General features: G+C 42.9%; 1 protein-coding gene across 3 annotated transcripts in view; it reads left to right on the top strand.

The window, feature by feature from the left end:
- The first annotated feature begins 2,976 nt into the window (after nucleotides 1-2,976).
- The window catches only part of marchf8 (membrane-associated ring finger (C3HC4) 8), a 78,148-nt gene continuing 62,021 nt past the window's right edge, over nucleotides 2,977-19,103 (top strand). The window contains exon 1 of one of the 3 annotated variants that reach the window (XM_062400566.1): nucleotides 2,977-3,871. The gene's annotated coding sequence lies outside the window, so the exon portion shown is untranslated. The remainder of the gene's footprint in view (nucleotides 3,872-19,103) is intronic. The other 2 variants (XM_062400564.1, XM_062400565.1) reach the window with 2 other exon arrangements.

Here is a 19,103-nt window from a genome sequence, read left to right as displayed (position 1 = left end):
ACCTATACTGCAGCAGGCCACCAGGTGGCGCTCAGGATGCTTTGGCTTCACTTTTGAGGAGCTGTCATGTGATCAATCTTTAAATTCAGTCCTGGTGTACAACAACACCAGATCCAGTTTGTCTGGAATTTTTGCCTTTGTGTTGATCTACAAATGTTACAACTGTTACAAAGTGCACAGTGTGACATAGTTTTGTTGAGTGTTGTACTGATTTCCATGTTCTACTTAGAGTTCTTCCTTTCTCACATAATATCCTCAAACGCTTAGCATCAACATCCTTTAACCTCCACTACATATTAACTTTTAAAACACTGTTTAATCTATTGAGGGATTTAAACTATAACTCCGTAACTGCCGACATTGAACACTCATTTAAAACTGCTGCCTGCATTAGTATCTTAGAGAGTGACCCAAAATGTATGACAGTGCACAACTGGATCTCTTTCAAGAGTCGATTCTTTTTATTTTCATAACCGTGATCCTTGTGGGATTTAGTATTTGATTCGGTTCACTTCAGTCGCTTCTTCAGCGGAACAGTCTTCCATTGCGGCTGTGCTCCATATCACATAAACACACCAGCCAAAGGCCTGTTTTCTCTCTCAGGATTATTCAGCTCGCCTCCTGCAAACTCTGCCAAAGACTGCGAGTTCAAAATTTTGCACAGACTGGAAAAACAATGCTTTTCCTTTCTTTCTTTTTTTTTCTTCTAAACATGGCTTCCGGGGGGAGAAATCCTGCTCAGGCAAAGTGGCAGTGGACAAGAAAAGGACACTTTAAAACATCAATTACAGCTTTCTGACAACTGTGCAATACGGTCTGACATTTATGGTTGGTGTTTCAGTACTTCTAAAAATTCAAAACCACACAGCTACATTATTCTGTTCCAGTATATATGCTGGGGTTTATTCTCTTGTGTTAGATTTGATGTCTGCAGCCATTACAAGACAGTTTCCTATTAAAAAAAAAAAACCTTCTCTCAAACGTGTTCACCTTTGCATGCACTGGCATAATGAGGAACCATGATCACAAGATGATACCACGGAAATGTGAACACATTTACAGAACGTGGACTGAAATGTGCTAATGCGACAGAATACGATACCTCAAAGTCATTCATTGTGTATTCATGGTAATTGTTCCAAAGGTGTCTGCACACAAACATTTCATCACCGCTCTGGTGGCGTGTTGTTCTGAATATCTTGTTTCCGAATCTTAAATAACACCATCATCATCACATAATGCTGAGCCATATGTCCTGAGGTCTACTGAGGCCAGGGATCCAGCACAAGAGGATCAGGCACAACCAGCTTGACAGGTTCATTGTGTCAGGTAAGACAAAAGACACTATCCCAACTATTTGAACACAAAAAAGGGTCAGAAGAGTGCATATATACCTCCAAGGCCCAACAGATACTTTAAATTCTGTCCCGCTGCACCAAATTTCAATTCCTGGATCTTTACCCTGATCCAGATCTGTGCCAAAGTTGAATGGCCGAATCTTTCCACCAAGTTATGGTAATCTGTTCAATTGTTTTTGTTTAATCGTACTTACAGACGTACCAAACAAACAGGGCTGAAAACATAACCTCCCCGGTGGAGGTATAATCAGATCGTTTACCACCTCCTGACCTCCTGCACTGAACTCATCTTCGTCTACCTCTCTCTGATTCCGGCTTTGTTTTTCACCTGCTTCTCCTTCCTGCCTCCTCTTTGCGAAACTTGTCTCGTTTACTTAAGGAGATTTTTTCATGTTGACCAACTCAGCTCCCATTTAAACACACACACCCTTTTCTTATCCGTTCAAGTGCAACGGGAGAAGTTTGTCGGCAGTGCTGCGTAGCCCAGTCAGACCCAGAGTAAACACCTCTCTCCGGCGGCCTTCCCCCTGTTGTGAAGACCAAATTTCGGATTTCTAAAGTCCTGTTAAACGTTGGGAAATGGCCGCCTCGCCAAACATTTCAACACACGTCGTAATATCTCCACGCCAGGCGACAAGACGGCCTGTATCTCTCCAGTGCACGCGTGACAAGTTGGCCGCCGCACTCCTGAGGTGCCCACTTTGTCCAGACAGAGCACAGAGGCTCCGTTGTCCGACCGCAAAGGGCCCAGTGGCAGACTGTGAATCAGTAATAAGCTCAAACACAATGACAGGTCTCACAGAGAAGGAGCCGAGGCTTCAAGGCAGCGGAGGATTCAGTCCCTCGTTTAACAAGTGATCCTCTCCTAACCGACTGTCCTGGGATTGATGCGGAGTTGCGGCACATGAGTGATTCACCCCGGCGTCATGTACAGTACACTGCAGGCCATTCATAATCTGAAATAATGACTTCTGCACCAGAATATATGAATACAGGCAGAATGGGCCTATTTCCTACCAGTTGTTTTGTATGGGCTAACAATAAATCATATAAGAGCTGACGGTGTAAAACAATTATAGAATTATAAATAACAGAAATGGTCATATCTATATATCGTTTGGGGGAAATCTGTTTATTCATCTTCTGTCGGAGAGTTTGATAAGAAGATTGATGCCACTCTCTTATCTGTACGTCACAGCACCAGCCAACACTCTGTTAGCTTAGCTTAGCACAAACACTGGATACAAGCCACGGCAAAACCAAGATAGTGCCCATTCTCCATTTTTTGTGTCCCGCTAATCTAGAGCTTCACATTTTATGAAAAAATATGAAACACAATAAGAGTGATATTAGTCTAATCATCAAACTCCCCAATAGCAAGCAGATAAACTATTTCCCACATAAACTTTAGCTTTAAAGTTGCAGAGATTGATTAGCCTTTGTAAATCAAGATGGCTGCTCTGAATGTAGGCTAACATGAGACTGTTGCCGCGTTCCATTAAACCTCAACCGACCCATACTTTGAAATCTGAGATGTCTATTAGCACTTCGGTCATTAAACCTATCGTACACATAGCACTGTCAAATTACTGTCTGTGGACGTTTTACCAGAGCGTTAGCATATGTGGAATGCTGCTTAATGCTACATTATTATGGACTGTTTGTGCTAACGATGGCTAGCTGGCTGACGGAAACATTGTCTAGTCAACTCAGGTTATACTGGGTGTGAGGGCCCAGGTGTAATGGAACCCTAGTCCAGTGAGTGGTTCAGGATGCGGCTGCTAAACTGGGACACGCCCAGTTCCTACAAGCGGCACCTGTGAGGCTAAACCACACATGGGTTCACTTTTAATTGAAAAACACTGATAAGTGCAGCTTTAATATCACAATAATCCGACACCATCACAATCATCATCATCCTATTAGCAGAGTGGGATCCATTTCCCACCATCATCATCATCATCATCATCATCATCAACAACTTCTTCGTCATCCTCGTGCACAGCCCTCTCTGTGCCCGCGTGCGCCGCCTGTCCTTTAAAATGATTTTTTTTTTTCGTTCTCTCTCCATCACGCGGAAGTCGGTGACGCACCATCGCGCACAGCTGCAGCCGCTCAGCGAAATAAACACGGCGTCGTCATTCGGCGTCAGACAGCGGTGCGAGCCGGTGAGCGCTTCCCAGTCACAGGTCCCAGTCACAGGTCCCAGTTATAGGTCCCAGTGTGTCGGTTCTGTCAGCGGGAACATGGAGCAGCCTTCGGTCCTCTGCAGCGGCGCGTCCGTCCACACCGGGGCTCCCGTGTCTCCGAGGCGCCGCTCGCTTCATTGAGTCCAACCCGAGGCGGCTGGTGGTCGGAGGGACGGACGGACAGAGGGACTGACGGAGGGACGGAGGGACGGACCAACGGACTGCCGGGCGTCTGTACTGAAGCTGTGTGAGAATTTGTTTGTTTCCCCCCATCGTGAGAACCGACGGCGGAGAGACCCAGACCGCAGTCAGTGGTGATTTAAGGTATGGAAATTCATTTTTGGTGCGCTCTGCAGCAAAACGCCTGTGTGTGTGTGCGCGCGCGTGCGTGTGTGATTCAATGATGCCCCCCCCCCCCCCCCCATGTGTTTGTCACTGGTGGCTGTGTGTGCGTGTGGTAGTTTGCTCCTCAGCCAGGTCACAGTGATGGGACACCCTGGGTCATGATGAACATCCAGCCACAGGATGAGATCTTTCCCCCCTCTGCTGCTCCTGGAGGTTTTCTCCTGATGTCAGCAGCTGACCCATCACCTCCGATCTTATCACAATGGATCCCTATTGATCAGGATGTTAATGGTCCTGTGTGCTTGATGCAGACTCCACACACAGCCCCGCTTTGTGTCCACAGATTTCCATGTTTGGCTCCAGGTGTGAGGTGCACTGTCCTGCAGATGATTCCTCATCAAGAATAAGAGAAGCCTACATGGCCTCACTGGTTCCACTGGCTACAACCAGAGCCCGACTGATGTTCTGTTTGGCCGATATCAGCCTTTCACGTGACATATCGATTGGCCGATATGCTTTTTGGAACATAGGACAATATGGTGAATAAGATGATCAGTTGTCAACCACCAGCAGGTATTAGCGACCACCAGCAGACATATCTTCAGTTGCGTACCTTAGCTTCAACGTGTGTTTAATCAAGTCACCCTCTGTGAAGACAGGCCCACCACAGAGGGATCAGACCCGGGAGTGTGTTCCCCTAACACGTTAGGGCCCATTCGGGTTCTCTCTCTCTCCTCCTGAGCCAGCGGCTGCAGCCTTCTGCCATCTGTCATGCCTCTTTAATTGATAGAGAAAACAATGCAGAAGGTTTATTGGTTAAACTGTAAAATATCAATACTCGCCTACATTTATTTGTCGTTACGGTTTATTACAGACCTTGAGAATCATTTCTGCTTTTTTTAAATATATATTTGCATCCTGATCATCAGCTGATTAGTCCCACAACACTCAGAAAAGACAGTAAAGTGCTGCTTTGCCCGATATAGTGTTGTTGTTCTCGATGTTACGATGAATCTCACATTACACTGTCTCCTATAGCTGCAGGATCAGCTTTCCTCCCCTTGCTGGAGCCTCCTCTACACACCAGTTCTGCTGTGTGTCATCATACCTGCTTCAAAACATTGCATGTGCAGTTTTGTCTATGTGTTTTAAAAAAAAGATGCCAACAATGTGTGTGTTTGTGCGGGTGTGTGAACGATTTCAGTTCTTATTTCCTGCCTGCTGTGGTATTTGGTTTGTCACTGGGAGGGTGAACTGCTCACTCATCTTCATTTTGAGGAAGCGGGTCCTAGTTTCCTGTCAAACACAGCTTCTTATAATACCACATGCATGATGATGAAGATGATGATGATGATGCTGGCTCTGCCGTGGTGCTCAGCTGTTGTTGGGGCGAGATGAAGAAGAAGCAGCTGCGTCTGTCTGTGCCCGTTACATCACTGTAGCCTTTAGTTATGTCTTAGCCAGGGTTGCAGAATAGTGAGGGCTTGTTGCGATAAGGAGCCTCATTGTGTTGCTGCAATCTGTGGAGAGTGCATGCATACACTTGCAGATAACACAATGCTTATTCTCTGCTGCTGTCCTGCTGTGGAACTAATCCTGCCTCCTCACATGAGATTACTGCGTATGGTTTCCTTCTTCTCCACACGAACACTGAAGGCGTCTGACGCAGCCGAGTGTTTGAACAGTGGCGACGGACGGTGGCCGTTCCGTGGGCCAGCAGCCGGAGCACTAGTCTTGGTTTCCTACTTGAGCGGAACAAAGGAAATATCTTGGCTTGGGGGGGGCAACGTTTTCCTGTAGTGAGTGTGCAGATTTGATATGATTAGTTGAATTATAGCAATGATATCTAGTGTTCAGGGTTGATGTGAAAAAATAACTAGGACACCACATCAAATGTATCTTTCTTCAAATCCATTTGAAAAATGAGGGAACTCACAGAGTTAATGGGAGAACGCACACGCTACACGATCCAGTCGAGACGCAGCACCACAACCTGACGATGTCTCAATGGCGATTCCACACACCTCGGAACTCGTGTGGTCAAATATAATTTCACTTGCCCCATGTTTGTCCTAAAAGTCTGGTTGGTGATGCTTCCCAGTCAGCTCTCTCATTGGCTGTTTCGGGTTTCAGCTCATCGAATACCAAACCTGTTTGATACTGATTATTTGGAACCGGGGGGGGGGGGGCTAGAATTGAGTCAGTGATGTTGAGGGTGCTTTTCAGACTTTTCATTTTACTCCGCAACCAAAATAAAAGGTGTGAAAGGTGACCAATATTGAGCCTGACCAAAAGAGACGGCGTCCGGCCGGATTAAACAAAATGATCGCCCAATTCATTTGCATCAGTGACAATTCAGAAATTGGACCAATTGCAGAAAGTGGGACAACACAGAAGAAGAAGAAACAGAAGTGGCTGCCAGGATTATTTGAAGTCTTTGTCTTCCTCATTCAAAAAGAAAAGACAACTTTTTTTCTGTGCACGTAATTCAAAAAGGTCGGCGAATACAACATCGAACTTTTAAATACAGGTAGATGCCACCCACGTCGATGACGACAGGACGTCTATCATATGAAAGTCTTTAGTTCCCATCCTGAATTGCAATTTGAAATGTGCCCTGTTATCGTCCAGTGTGCAGGGACATTACTTGGTATTTTCCCGTATAATGTCCTTTGGTGGTCGTCTGATCACGTCACACATTTAAAAACCGTCTGCTCCTCCCTCTGCTTTCCTCTCCCCTGTCCTGGTCTTCCTTCATGACCAGCGGAGTATGTGCCCGCTGACAATGAGGGATTTTGCCGGTAGCAACAAGCAATCTGCAGTTATGAGAAACTTCATCCCTCCCAGAGTCTGGGCTGTCACCGGACTCTGAAGTCGTCAGTCGTCCTGACAGGAAAGGCTACAGGAAGAAATGAGAAAGTAAAGCTTTAATCATGATTCCAGACGGGAGGGAGAGGGCGACTGAGTCCAGACACTGTTAAGCTGCTGAAGCTGCCAGCGAAGGAGCCTGCGGTCTTAATGAACTGGGCCATTGTGCACTTGTAAATTAACTCATACTTTGTATCTTCAGAGATGAGTTCTGAGGAGACTAAATTGAGGGCGAAGAAAATTGAATCAAAAATATCTGAAGGCTTTGATAGTAGAGCTGCGCCAATTAACTGCCGTCATTGTTTGACACCATTTGCCTTCAGACGATGGAACAGAGGACGGGTTTGACAGCATCTATTGTGCTGCTCTTACGTTTTCAAAGAAATCCATTTTAACAAACAGCTTGACTTGTGAAAGGGGTTTCCGAGCAAGGTTTTTTATTTGTGCGTTACATTGTCCTCATAATTAGTTTGTTCCAAGTGTACAACAAATGCTCTTACGCATCACACAATGCATGTTTCAAAAGGCGTACAGTTGAAAGAAAAAGGCCAATATGGCTTCTTGTTGCCTTGTAAAAATACCATTATTATGCAATAACACATTTTTGATTTCGGCGCATGTCTAACATGAATGCAGTTACTGATACTTCTGTGGAGGGCTCACAACTGCCAATTAAAAAAATGAATAAATAATTCAAATTGTTATGGGTAAACCAATTCATCGTTCGTCTCTTGTGTTGACAAATTTTGCAAACCTAATATTGTAAAATTGGTGAATCCCTTTGTACAAATTTTTGAACAATAGCCGCCATGTTTCACATCACTCGGAAGCACACACAGTTCTTTTTTTGATGCCGTACTTCCTGTACAGCAGTGTTGGGGGATGTGATAATGTTCTTGCTAACCATTCCACTTGTGATCGTGTCTAACCAGAACTTATCTTCATCCTAACATGTTTCAGTTTTAGATGTCCACCTGTTTTAAAATGGCCCATTGTTCAGTGACTCGTGCTGCATCTTCGTGTCTGCTGTTTAGCCCTGTGTCCTCACGCTGGTGGTTAATCCTTAAAATCCTATTGACTGCGTTCTGCAACAAAACGTGAAATGAATCCCGGAAATCACTCCAAACATGTATCCTGTCCAGTTTGACAGGAGCACGTACACATGCATTATTCAGGATGTGGATCCTCCTGTGACTGTGAGGAGGCTGTCAGTCATCACCCCACACTTGTACTTTTGCGAGTTTCACTTTTAATGGATCTTCTGCTGAACTAATTAAAAGTATATTAACAACCCTTCCACCATATGGCAGCTGCAAATGCACAACAAGCTTCCCAGTACCCTGTAGACTTTGTGCACCTGGCTCACGCTGCCTGTGTTACCTGATCTGATCATATGACCGTGTCCCCTGCTAGTCTTGTTGCATCAGCTTCAGCCGGTCTGTAATGTAATGACTTAATAAAGGTATCACACTGTGTCGTTGCTCTTTGCCTCCCGTGCACTAACTCAGCCCTGGCCTGCGCTGCTCCGGTGTGCCACTGTGGCTCGTCTTCATCCTCGGGGAAAAGAGTATTGATCCAATCTAATGACTTCCTCCTATGGATGATGTCATACACCCTCGTGAATTCAACCTGGCTGGACGGATCCTTATATGACAGTAGTTGAATAATGTTGGTGATGGGACAACAGGATGTTGCCTGCAGATCTTAATCAGCCCTTATCATTCACTCTTACGGCCCATCCGCATGTGCAGTTGGTATGTTTGTGTGGGTGCAATGAAATTATAATGTATAGGATGTGAGGGGGGGGCGCTGGACAGCTGCTATACATCAACCGCGCAGAAGTGCTGGCTCAGCTGAACGGATCGTGGGATGGCACCGCTGCATGTGGCAGGCAGTGGTTGATGATGTCATTAGGGATTTCATGATCTCACAAGGTTTCTGTCGGCTTGTCCAACGAACAGGGAGAGGGCAGGGCTTTGTGTGACTCAGGATACAGCGCATGTCTGCGTCTCATTCAACAGTTATACAGTAACTTATAGCTACATGGGTTTTACCGTGATATTTTTCGGGGTTGAAACTGTCGGCCATTTTGGAGGCTGCAAGTTGTGGTACCGTTTAACTGTAATGTCCTAACGCTTATTTACCCTCAGCGCTAGATATGGTTCCACAATACTTGTTCCATTTGTTTGCTGATTATGAAATGTGTTGGTGATACTAAGCAAATGATCAATGGCGACTGCAAAGGCCATAGAACAAAACACACATCTATTTCATATGAATCCTCTCTAGGACCCCTTGTGTGTTCTTCACTATAGAAAAAACTGCATTTATCTGCATTTATTAGTTCATGGATGGAATGTGTCTCAAGCTGCTAGGTTAAGGACAAAGGCCCAGTGTGTTTCATTCATATGGAGGTCTTTCATAAGTGTCTGTCCACTGTCTTGCCAAAGGCAATGTGACGACAGTATATTTAGATGTGCTGTGAGTAACCTTCTTCCTATTATAGGCCATTAAATTTTGCATAACGTCCATCATAAGCTATATTCTTAATGACTGAACACACACAGACCTCTCCAATGCGATGGTTGGAACTCCTTCTTTTTGGTGAAGTCTGACGTCAGATGGTAGTTATAATAATGCTACCTGCAATACAACGTGCAAAATAGTCTTCACCTTGGTATTGCTGTGTATGGTCTGCAAAGACAATTATTCTTTAACTTATATACACACCTATTTGGCTGTTAGTTTGTTTATGTTGTTTGATCAGTCTCTTTCACAGTATTTATTTTTTCAATACCTCGTGCCATATGTTATCTGCTTTGTGATGGTTCCTGAAGACCAGCAAAAATTCTACTTTGTCCAGTTCCAGCCAGGCACCACAACACTTTCCCCTTCTGAGTAAGGTTTCCTTTTCTTAGCTCACTGACAACTAATCTTGCCCGTGTGATCTTGTGAAAGCTTGTTTAGCATGTTTCCAACTGTAATGACTCATGAGATTTGTCTTTATCTGGAGTGCAACCGTGTCCTCGCAAACTAGACACAACTGCTTGTCTTATATTACAACAAAAATACATTTCTCCATTTCATCCATTTCTCCTGGAAAGCCCCAAAGTTTTGCATCTACTTGCATTTTTCCTTCTTTTCTTCTCTTGACGGTCATGAAATGCAATAGCTCTATGTAAAAGTTGTTCACCCTGACCTTGACCTGACAAGTAAACAGCCAGAGAGATCAATGCAGAGTGTCAATTTAATGCAGACTGTTTGCATGACAGCATATCAAATTATACTTGATGTAGTTTAAATTTTTCCATTGTAATAAATCAAGCATGGCAAAGCAGAAACCATACATTTTTAAGTGTGGAAAGATTCTTTTTTTCAGGTTCGGCTAATAACGTTTTTACAGTAACTTAAAACTTTTTGAACCTGACTTTTCAGGCCTGAGTTTTCTTTTATTATAGCTCAGTTTGTCTGTTAAAGTAAAGCAGTGCACCGCGAAGTGCTTTAAGTCACTATCGGCAGTTTTTTTTTCTGAAGGCCAGTCGGCCGTCCGTTTTCATTACTTTTGCTGGAGAGAAAAAAGTCAAGTCGCAGAAACTAGTTTGGAAGGTAATCCATCACAGCACATGCTTCCAAATTAATTTCTGTCAAAACCTCAACTTTATTGATCCGTGAATTGATTGCAAAAGTTTTTAAGCCTACTGGTGCGTTCACGTGGTGGTGGGACCCTGACAAGTGTCATGTGCACATGACACATGTTTGTCAGGAAGTCTTTTGAGTGAATAAGAATCAACATAGTAGTGATGGTATGTTATCAGAAACTACATCCTGCATCAGATCACATTGAGTTTGAAACCTGTCAGAAATGCAAGACAAGTAGACTCTTTTGTTCCATGTGCCATCAAAATGCCAAATTTTGACATGCTGTATTTTATATTAGGCCGCCGTGGTGGTGGCACTGTCGCAGCTAAAAGGTTCCCGGTTTGAATCCCAACCTGGCATACATATCTTTACTTTTGCATTTATGTACACTTATTATATAACTGTTATTATTACTACTGTCCGGTTTTGTTGTCTTTTATAAAAACATGACTGCGATCCAAGTTTCCCACCAGGGATAATAAAAGTCTGAATACTGAATATAGAATCTGATGCACTATATTTCAAATTCAGTTGAAACCACAAGTTTATGATCCGTGCAAGAAGTTGCAGAAACCAATATCTGTCTTTCTAAATCGTAACAATCTAAACAAGTCTGATACGATAAATAATTATCTATGACCTTTCTGGTTAAATGGATTTTTTTTTTTTGTTTTTTTTTACTACTGTCTCCCTGATATATTTAACAGCAGTGACTAACTCAGTCGGCATCTCATAACAGATTCTTTATTTCCTTTTAAATGTGCAGGACCCGTAGCCGTGTTAAATCTTGAATTACTAGAGTATAAACCAGAGCAAATTGTCAGGCAATCTTTGTCAATCCGCCATTTGTGTGTAATGTAAACAGTATGGATTTAATCAACACTGTTTAATGTGGAGACAACCACAAAGAAAGTTCCCATCAGCAGAATGAGTTTCTACTGTCATATTGAAAATGAAATGATTATTGCTATTGACTTTTCCCCTGTTCCCAGTCTTGCTGCTTTTTGCATTATTACTGGAAGAGGTTTGCAGCTTGTAATCTTTACTTAATTGTATTCATGCTTTAAATCTCATCAAAAAAAACATCCATGTCTGAGTGTCCCCCCCCCCTTACATCAGCAGCAGCTCTGCAGTAAATCCCCTTTATGCCTAAGAATTCCCTGCGACTCTTTGATCATTTCCATTCAGTCCCGACTGTGTTGCTATTAATAATAGTGATTTATTTTAATAATCCATCCCTCCTGCCATCGCCTGTACAGATTGGCCTTGTAGTCGCTGAAGTAGGTTTGAATTGGTTTTTGAACCACTAAATGTGTTTGTTTGACAAATTAATTCAGCTGTTTGGATGGTGTCATGTATTCTGGTGGTCTGGTAGGCTAACTGGATTTTACTCCAACATTTTGCATAATCTGCTGTGCAGGGAGGGATTAAGATACTGTAGCTGATCTGTCAGGTGTCTGAATAAAGTAAACATGACTCTACCTGCTGTTTGTGTCACGATCAGGACTGTACACAGGCAAATGTGGTAAGAAGGGTTATGGAACTAGTTTTAGTTTGAAATGTTTTGAGCTAGATATTTGGAGTGAAAAGTCTTGTCACTTCAGTGCTTGTTTAACCAACACCTTTGTTTGTGTCACATGCAACTTATGCAGATGTTGTCAGTCACACGTGTTTAGATTTGTCAGAAGGTGAAAAAACTCCAAAAGGGTTATTTTGGATCCTTGTACTGTAAGATTAAGACTAAGATATGAAGATATGTTTATTCATACCAAACACATGCACAGACATGCACAACACACCCATGCAATGGCAGGCAAATTCAACCTCTGCATTTAACCCTGTGTGCAGGACACACAGAGCAGTGAGCGACCATGTACGGCGCTCGGGGAGCAGATGTTGGGGGAGTAAGGTGCCTTGCTCAGGGGCACTAGACAGGGTAGGGAGACTCTTGGATTTTTGGATAGATCAATCCAGGTTCGTCTTTTGTTGTCTCTCCGTGGAGTTGAACCAGAGACGAACCAGAGACCTTCTCTGCCCATAGTCCAAGTTTCTGCCACTAGACCACCGCTAGACCACCGCCTCTCCTCAGATTACAAAGAGATGAAGAGAGTATGAAGAACAGGCTGGGTGTCTTTGTCAAAGCAACACAACATCTTTATTTGTTCCATTACCTTGGATGTGAGTGATGTGAGGGACGAGGCTCTAAATCATGACGTCTCTTTGTATTTTATAGATTGTATGATGAATAACCCACTCTCCATATGTGCACCGTGATTCCTCATCCCCATTCCTCATCCCCAGCACCCGCAAAGTTATTCAAGAAAGTAATTAGTTTGTTTAATTGTTGATTAAAATAAATGCTATTTTTCAGTGTGGTGTTGTTCTCAAAGCATTGAAAACTACTCGCAGGCAACTTGAAGCCGCCTGGACATATTTTCCTTTTATTTATGAGGAGAATTGTGAGTTGACAGGAAATGAGGAGGGGGGGGGGGGGGGTGGTATCATGGAACAAAGTTCCCCGGCTGCAAGCTCGAACATTGCTATTACACGATCTGCCTTTAAACCCCTGGGCCATGAGGAGGCACTGAAATATATCTGTAACACATTATTCCTTTGAAAAAACATCAGTCGTCAATGGGAAAATACGTCTCAATTGCTTTGTTTTGAATGTGACACAGGTGAAGAGACCCTTCTAGATTAGGATTGATTTAGTTGTGGCAGTTGTTTGTATTTTTGGTCGAGTGTATTAGCTGGTTAACTGCGGTGTGATTGATTGCTGAAGGCCACTTCTCCTACTGTCCGCCGCCCTGTCACACACTCATTTGGCTGCTTACTGCTGCTGCCGCTGAGCCAACCACCGGCCAGACCAGCAGCTGCTCATGCTGCCTCTCAGTGTGGAGCCCACTGCAGCGTCCACACACTGAGCATGCACACACACAACCACATAACGTCTGCTGCAGCTCACAGACTTGGGTTATTCCCTGAGGTTTTGGGAACATGAACACTTCCCCGAGGGGCGGTGTGGTCATTGTGTTGAGGAAACGCACACTTACCAGTAATAGGAGTGTTAACTGGTACTATGAGAACAGATTTAATGAAAACAATGTCAGTTTCTGTTCTGCTGCTGAGTACAGTTTTCATTTCCTCATTCCTGGAGCAGCGCACAGCACGATACCTGTCAGCAGCCGCCTGTGCCATTGTCTGCGAGTTGCACGTTTGTCCACCTTGACAACATTAACCAGCTGCACTGTCTGAAGGGGTGGAGACGCTGCCGCCTGTTTTTGAGCCGTTAGTTCTGCGTAATTTCTAGTGAAACTGAGCGTTTACAGTTTTGATTACAGGAATGAAGTGAGGGAATTCTTTAAGACATGACCATCTATAACTGTCGGTCGATATTATTGGCTAGACGGTTATTGGCCATATACTAAAATTGAAAAAAAATGTGCATCTATACTAATACAGCTACTAAGTTTGTGGCTGTATCTGCATGTATTTGTATCAACTATTTAATAACCTTGATACTGGTGTTTCTCCTTCGGCTGCTACAGCTCAGTGTAAAGACTCAGACTGTAAATGTGTTAGTTTTATCTTAAGATATAGTGTATCTAGGATTTGGTTATGTGCATGAGAGAGAGCTCTTTTAAAAACTAGGCTTTCTTCGTCTGCATACATTAAAATCTAAAGGCTTTGAGTTCCTCTATTCTGTGTTTTACTTCCCTCTCACAGTATCTACTGTAGCAGAGAGATTACAAGAAAGCTGCACAGTCATTGTGTGTGTGTGTGTGTGTGTGTGCGTGTGTGCGTGTGTGTGCGTGTGTGCGTGTGTGTGTGTGTGTGTGTGTGTGTGTGTGTGTGTGTGTGTGTGTGTGTGTGTGTGTGTGTGTGTGTGTGTGTGTGTGTGTGTGTGTGTGTGTGTGTGTGTGTGTGTGTGTGTGTGTGTGTGTGTGTGTGTGTGTGTGTGTGTGTGTGTGTGTGTGTGTGTGTGTGTGTGTGTGTTGAAGTGTCTCAACATTGTAAATTACTGCCCTGTTTAACAATTTCACTTCCTGTCTCCACATTCCGAAGTTTTGATGTGTTTGCACTTTTCTCCCTGCTCCTGTTCTCCAGATACTGAATATAATTCTGCTCTTCCAGCCAAATTAGCATTTTATCCACCGTCTGTTTACCCCATCTTTCTCTCTTACCTTCCCATCACACATCAAAGAACTCCGCAGCGTCTTGTGCAGCTTTTGAAGTTATCAGACAGAGAAGAAGATTCCTCTCTGGACAGAACAGATTGTTATTCTTGGAAAAATAACAGAGTGCCACTTTTCATCTTGACATGCAGCCGTACAGTCGTCTGGCAGAAACATTTCTGAAAACTATATTTACCTGTAATGGGAAGGGATAGCTGCTGAGCCCGAATCCCTGAATCTATTTAGGTTCAGCGTTCGCCATTTGTTCTACTTAACAACATTTCAAACACTCATCTGAGACCTGTGATCACCTTTTGTGGAATGAGGAGGCAAAAACAGCCCAGTGTTGAATTGCTAACAACAGTACCTTTTCAGTTTTGCCACTGGGTGAGGTGATAAGGGAATTACCATTAATTAACAACAGGCTTCATCTGATATAATCTGCTGTTGGCAATATTAGAGATTTCCACCACTAAAACCATAGTGAAAAAATAAATGCAGGGCCTGTTACCTGCTTTGATATTAAAAAGAGAGATAAAAGGTAAAAGAGGTTTGTTTGAACTTTATTTAAGTTTGAATTAGATTTTTTGTTTGCATAATCACATAGTTTTACATCAAAAGCACATGAGTCACAGGTAAAATGTGTTTTCATGTGATCTTTTTATTATCTAATTGAGAGAGGATTAAGGACACGGTCACACACACACAGGATTGCAAGCCAATGACGATCTCCTGCCGAGGCGAATTGGGTATCATCGCTTGCTGAATGTGGCCAGTGCAGACTGTGATGCACACGGAAATCAGATGTGCGATCTGTTGATTAGGAAGAGGTGATGGGTTATATCCGACAAGAGGAGGATGTGACGTCATTGACAGCCAAGTGGGGTCAACCACACAAACGTTGTTGCTATTGGCCGAGACCGCAGATCTGCTTCGCCACACGCATAGAATAAAAGCGTTAAGCATCACCACATTCGCTCTTGTGTGACTGTGCCAAAATACCACTTTCATATAAATAGAGTTGGTCCAGATGTCTCGACTTACTCCCATTGTGCAGAAAGGAAGTTAAAATATCCCGGTAACATGTCATTTTACGTCATTTGGAGCCAGAGTCAATTGGGGCCACAATCATGACATTTCACCCATTTCTTCAAATGACTAATTACTGGAAAACAAGCACTTGAACAAACATTAGTGTGAAAAGAACTTCCTAGAAATGACAGACACGACCTCTTGTGAAAAATGTACCAACTTGTGCTTTAATTAGGAGGCAGGGTTTATGACCTATACTACAGCCAGCCACAAGGGGGCAATCAAGATGATTTGGCTTCACTTCACGCACTTCTCGCTGCACTTTTTTTAATCAAATTGAAGCGTACAAACGACACATAGTGGCTTTTACGAAAATTTAAGGGGAAGCAGCGTCTCTGCAGGTTATCTCTGTCAAACTGATCCTCCATGAGAGAAAACATTTCACACATCACAAACTGTCACAATGTCATTTCAAACTTATTCTCTAACCAACTAGATGAAACTTTAACACTCAGAGGCATAGCATCATTTTAGGGCTCAGCCTTGGTTTGGATGATAACCAGAATTTTTATTCTGAACGTTATTTCTGCAAAAGGTAAAATAAGAGTTTGACGTTAAAAGGGTCTAAAAAGACATTTCTTTTCTAACATGTTGACTTTAGCAACAAGGTGAAAGTCATTTCATGTAATTTCAACTTGAAACAGAATGAATGAACCTTCTCTTCTTGGTAAATCCTTGCCTGTTGGTAAATCGATGGCAAGTGGGAAGGTCGAAGGGAGTTCAATATATTTCTTTTTCCATTTAATTTTTTTGTCTTTATGATGCATCTGACATTTTAGTGATAAGGGTTTCTTCACATCGCTGCTCCGAGCCTAAATTAAGTGTTTGACTGAAGATTAAATGTTTCACTTCTGTGTATCCATGTCAGACGCTATTCTTCCGGCCCTACAAAAAATGATACATATACTGGAAATGAACAGATCCTTCTTCATTTGTTTTAATGTGGTGAAATTTGCTGGAGAGGAAGTTTCATATGGTGTTGGATTGTGTGTTAGCATCTTTCTTATTCAGTCTCTTTTAGCTCTGGTCTATCTCGCCTCGTTAAAAGTGCAAAAGTTGTTAACATTTAGGGTAATTTTTGGTAAACGTTGACAAAATCCCAGAGAGTTTAGTTTGTTTATATGAAGCATTAGCTCTTTGCATTTCATAGACAAACATGTCTGTTTATCCCAGATGTCTGTTCAGAGCTCATTTCACCAACCACCCAATTAATCACATCCAAACTGGGACTCATTAGCATATAATCAAATGGGACAGCTAATGTGACGCTTGAATATCATGGATGCCTTTGATTAATCTGGCAGGGAGGTTACTCTTGCAATGTACTGGGACTGATAAGTGATGAGTTGACATTTGTTTAAAAAAAACATGATATTTTATTCCCAATATGTTATGACGCTCACGTTTGTGTGTATGCTTATCATAGACAATTGGTTCTTGACATTTTACGGACTTTGCCTTTCACATATCAAAAATGCAATGGGAGATTATCCGGGTCAGAAGCGTTCACAACAACAGGATAATGTCAGGATCCTCTAGTGGAGGATGTATTTGTTTCGACACAGTCATCGGCCCTTATTGCGAAAAGCTCTCAAAACTATATGTTTTTTCAAGTTAACATCCCTGTCTGTGTCTTCTATATGTATGGCTCCTCTTCAATCAGGAGAAATTCCGGAGCAACTGACTCTGACATTTGCTTTCTCAAGGATAATCACGGTCAATTTCAGGAGAATATTCTGATTTCATTGCAAGTCTCAAGGCAGCATTAGTTTAAACCTTTTATTCAATTTTACAAACAGTGCAGTGCAAGGTCTTTCTCATATGTGTGTGGGTGTGGGTGTGAGACGAAATACGCTGGAGCAGGTTTTATCAGAGGAGTCCATCAGGTTTTACTGACGCTCTGTTAATCTGTGTGTCTGGGAGTTCTGGCAGGGTTTAAAGTCCAATCCTCACTGCCAACACGGCTTTGGCATCTGTGCCTTCGCTGCTCTGACTTGTACCTTTCAGCAGTGGCACCAGTCGAATACACAGACGTACTGGTTGTGTCAGTTTGTCATTTGCATAAAGGTGTATCCTTCATAAAAAGGATTTAGTGACTGTAATTGCAGGTAGGAACTAGTAGGCCTGTAGCAGAGGGCATACCTCCATTGAGGCTAATGCCCATCCCCACCATGATAAAGAAAAGAACTTGATTATCTTGATTTGCTCGAAATTTGAACGGCTTCATCCTTTGATCATTCTCCACCCTTCTGTAAAATGTCATGAATATCAGGTCTGTAGATTCTGAGCGATATTACTGATAGACAATGAAAACATAACGTCCTTGGCGGAGGTACTAATTACGTGCAAGCATCACTGTGTACCTGCTAAATGAACACTGTGGAAGAACAACTTCTGTCTTAATGAGCAACACCTCATAGTCAACAATTACTGCATCTTCCATCTTCACATTTTTTAACCAAATTATACACACTCATATGTATCAGTTCGCTAAATATGTTAGTTTTAGATATGAAGGTCCTTGAATTATTCCTTTTTAAATTGGTAAAAATGCCAAACGGCCTATTTTGCAATGTTAAAGAAAGGGGCGGAAAAAAAATGGTTAGCAGCATCCTCTCAAAAGGATTTCTTCACTCCATATACAATGTGCAGGTCAAAAGTATAAAGCTACAACGTCTTTAAGATCTGATATGTGTTGTAGGTCTCTTTCATAACCCACCAGTCCTCGGGGAAGACTCCTCTTCAAATATAGACTGTAGCTGTAGCACAGTAATGTTAGGACTGATTGATACAACACCTAGTTTTTCTGCCTGGTTGAACATCAGAAGTGAAGAACGGGCTCTCAGCCACGTCTCAGGTCTGATTCGACAGCAGGGACACCGAGGGGCTTCTTGGCAAACTGAGTAAGAGCAGAGCTCAGCTGAGCAGAACGTGCAGGAGACAGGCCTGTGATTTACCAGGAGCACGGGCAGAGAGGTGGACTGTGTTTGATTTTTCTTTGACATAAATGGACTTCATTGGGATAATGGAGCTGGATTAATGACACAATTGTCTTGCCTCTACAAAGAGCCTCTACTGGAATTATATATTAAAAATAACAACTTCATTTAACAGTCAAAAACTCGTCTGTAGTTTTTAAATACTAAGACTATTAATTTATGTCACATGATTTTTGTTAAACATTTAATCTGTTCTGGGCAGCATTGTGGAGCAGTGGTTAGCACTGTCTACTCCCAAGGAGACAAGGGTCTGAATCCTGGGTTTCAGCCGGTGTCTTTCCTTGTGGAGTTTGCATGTTCTCTCCATACCTGTGTGGGTTTTCATCAGGTGCTCCATCCTCCTCTCACAGTCCAGAGACATGCAGATTGGGATGAGGTTAATTGTCTGTTTTTGTTTGCCCTGTGATGAGCTGCTGACCTGTCCCGGTGTACCCCACC

The sequence above is a fragment of the Platichthys flesus genome, chromosome 12, assembly GCF_949316205.1.
Source record: "Platichthys flesus chromosome 12, fPlaFle2.1, whole genome shotgun sequence".
In the NCBI taxonomy this organism is placed as follows: domain Eukaryota; kingdom Metazoa; phylum Chordata; class Actinopteri; order Pleuronectiformes; family Pleuronectidae; genus Platichthys; species Platichthys flesus.
The sequence above is the reverse complement of the archived record's forward strand: the minus strand, read 5'-3'. Positions and strand labels throughout refer to the sequence as shown.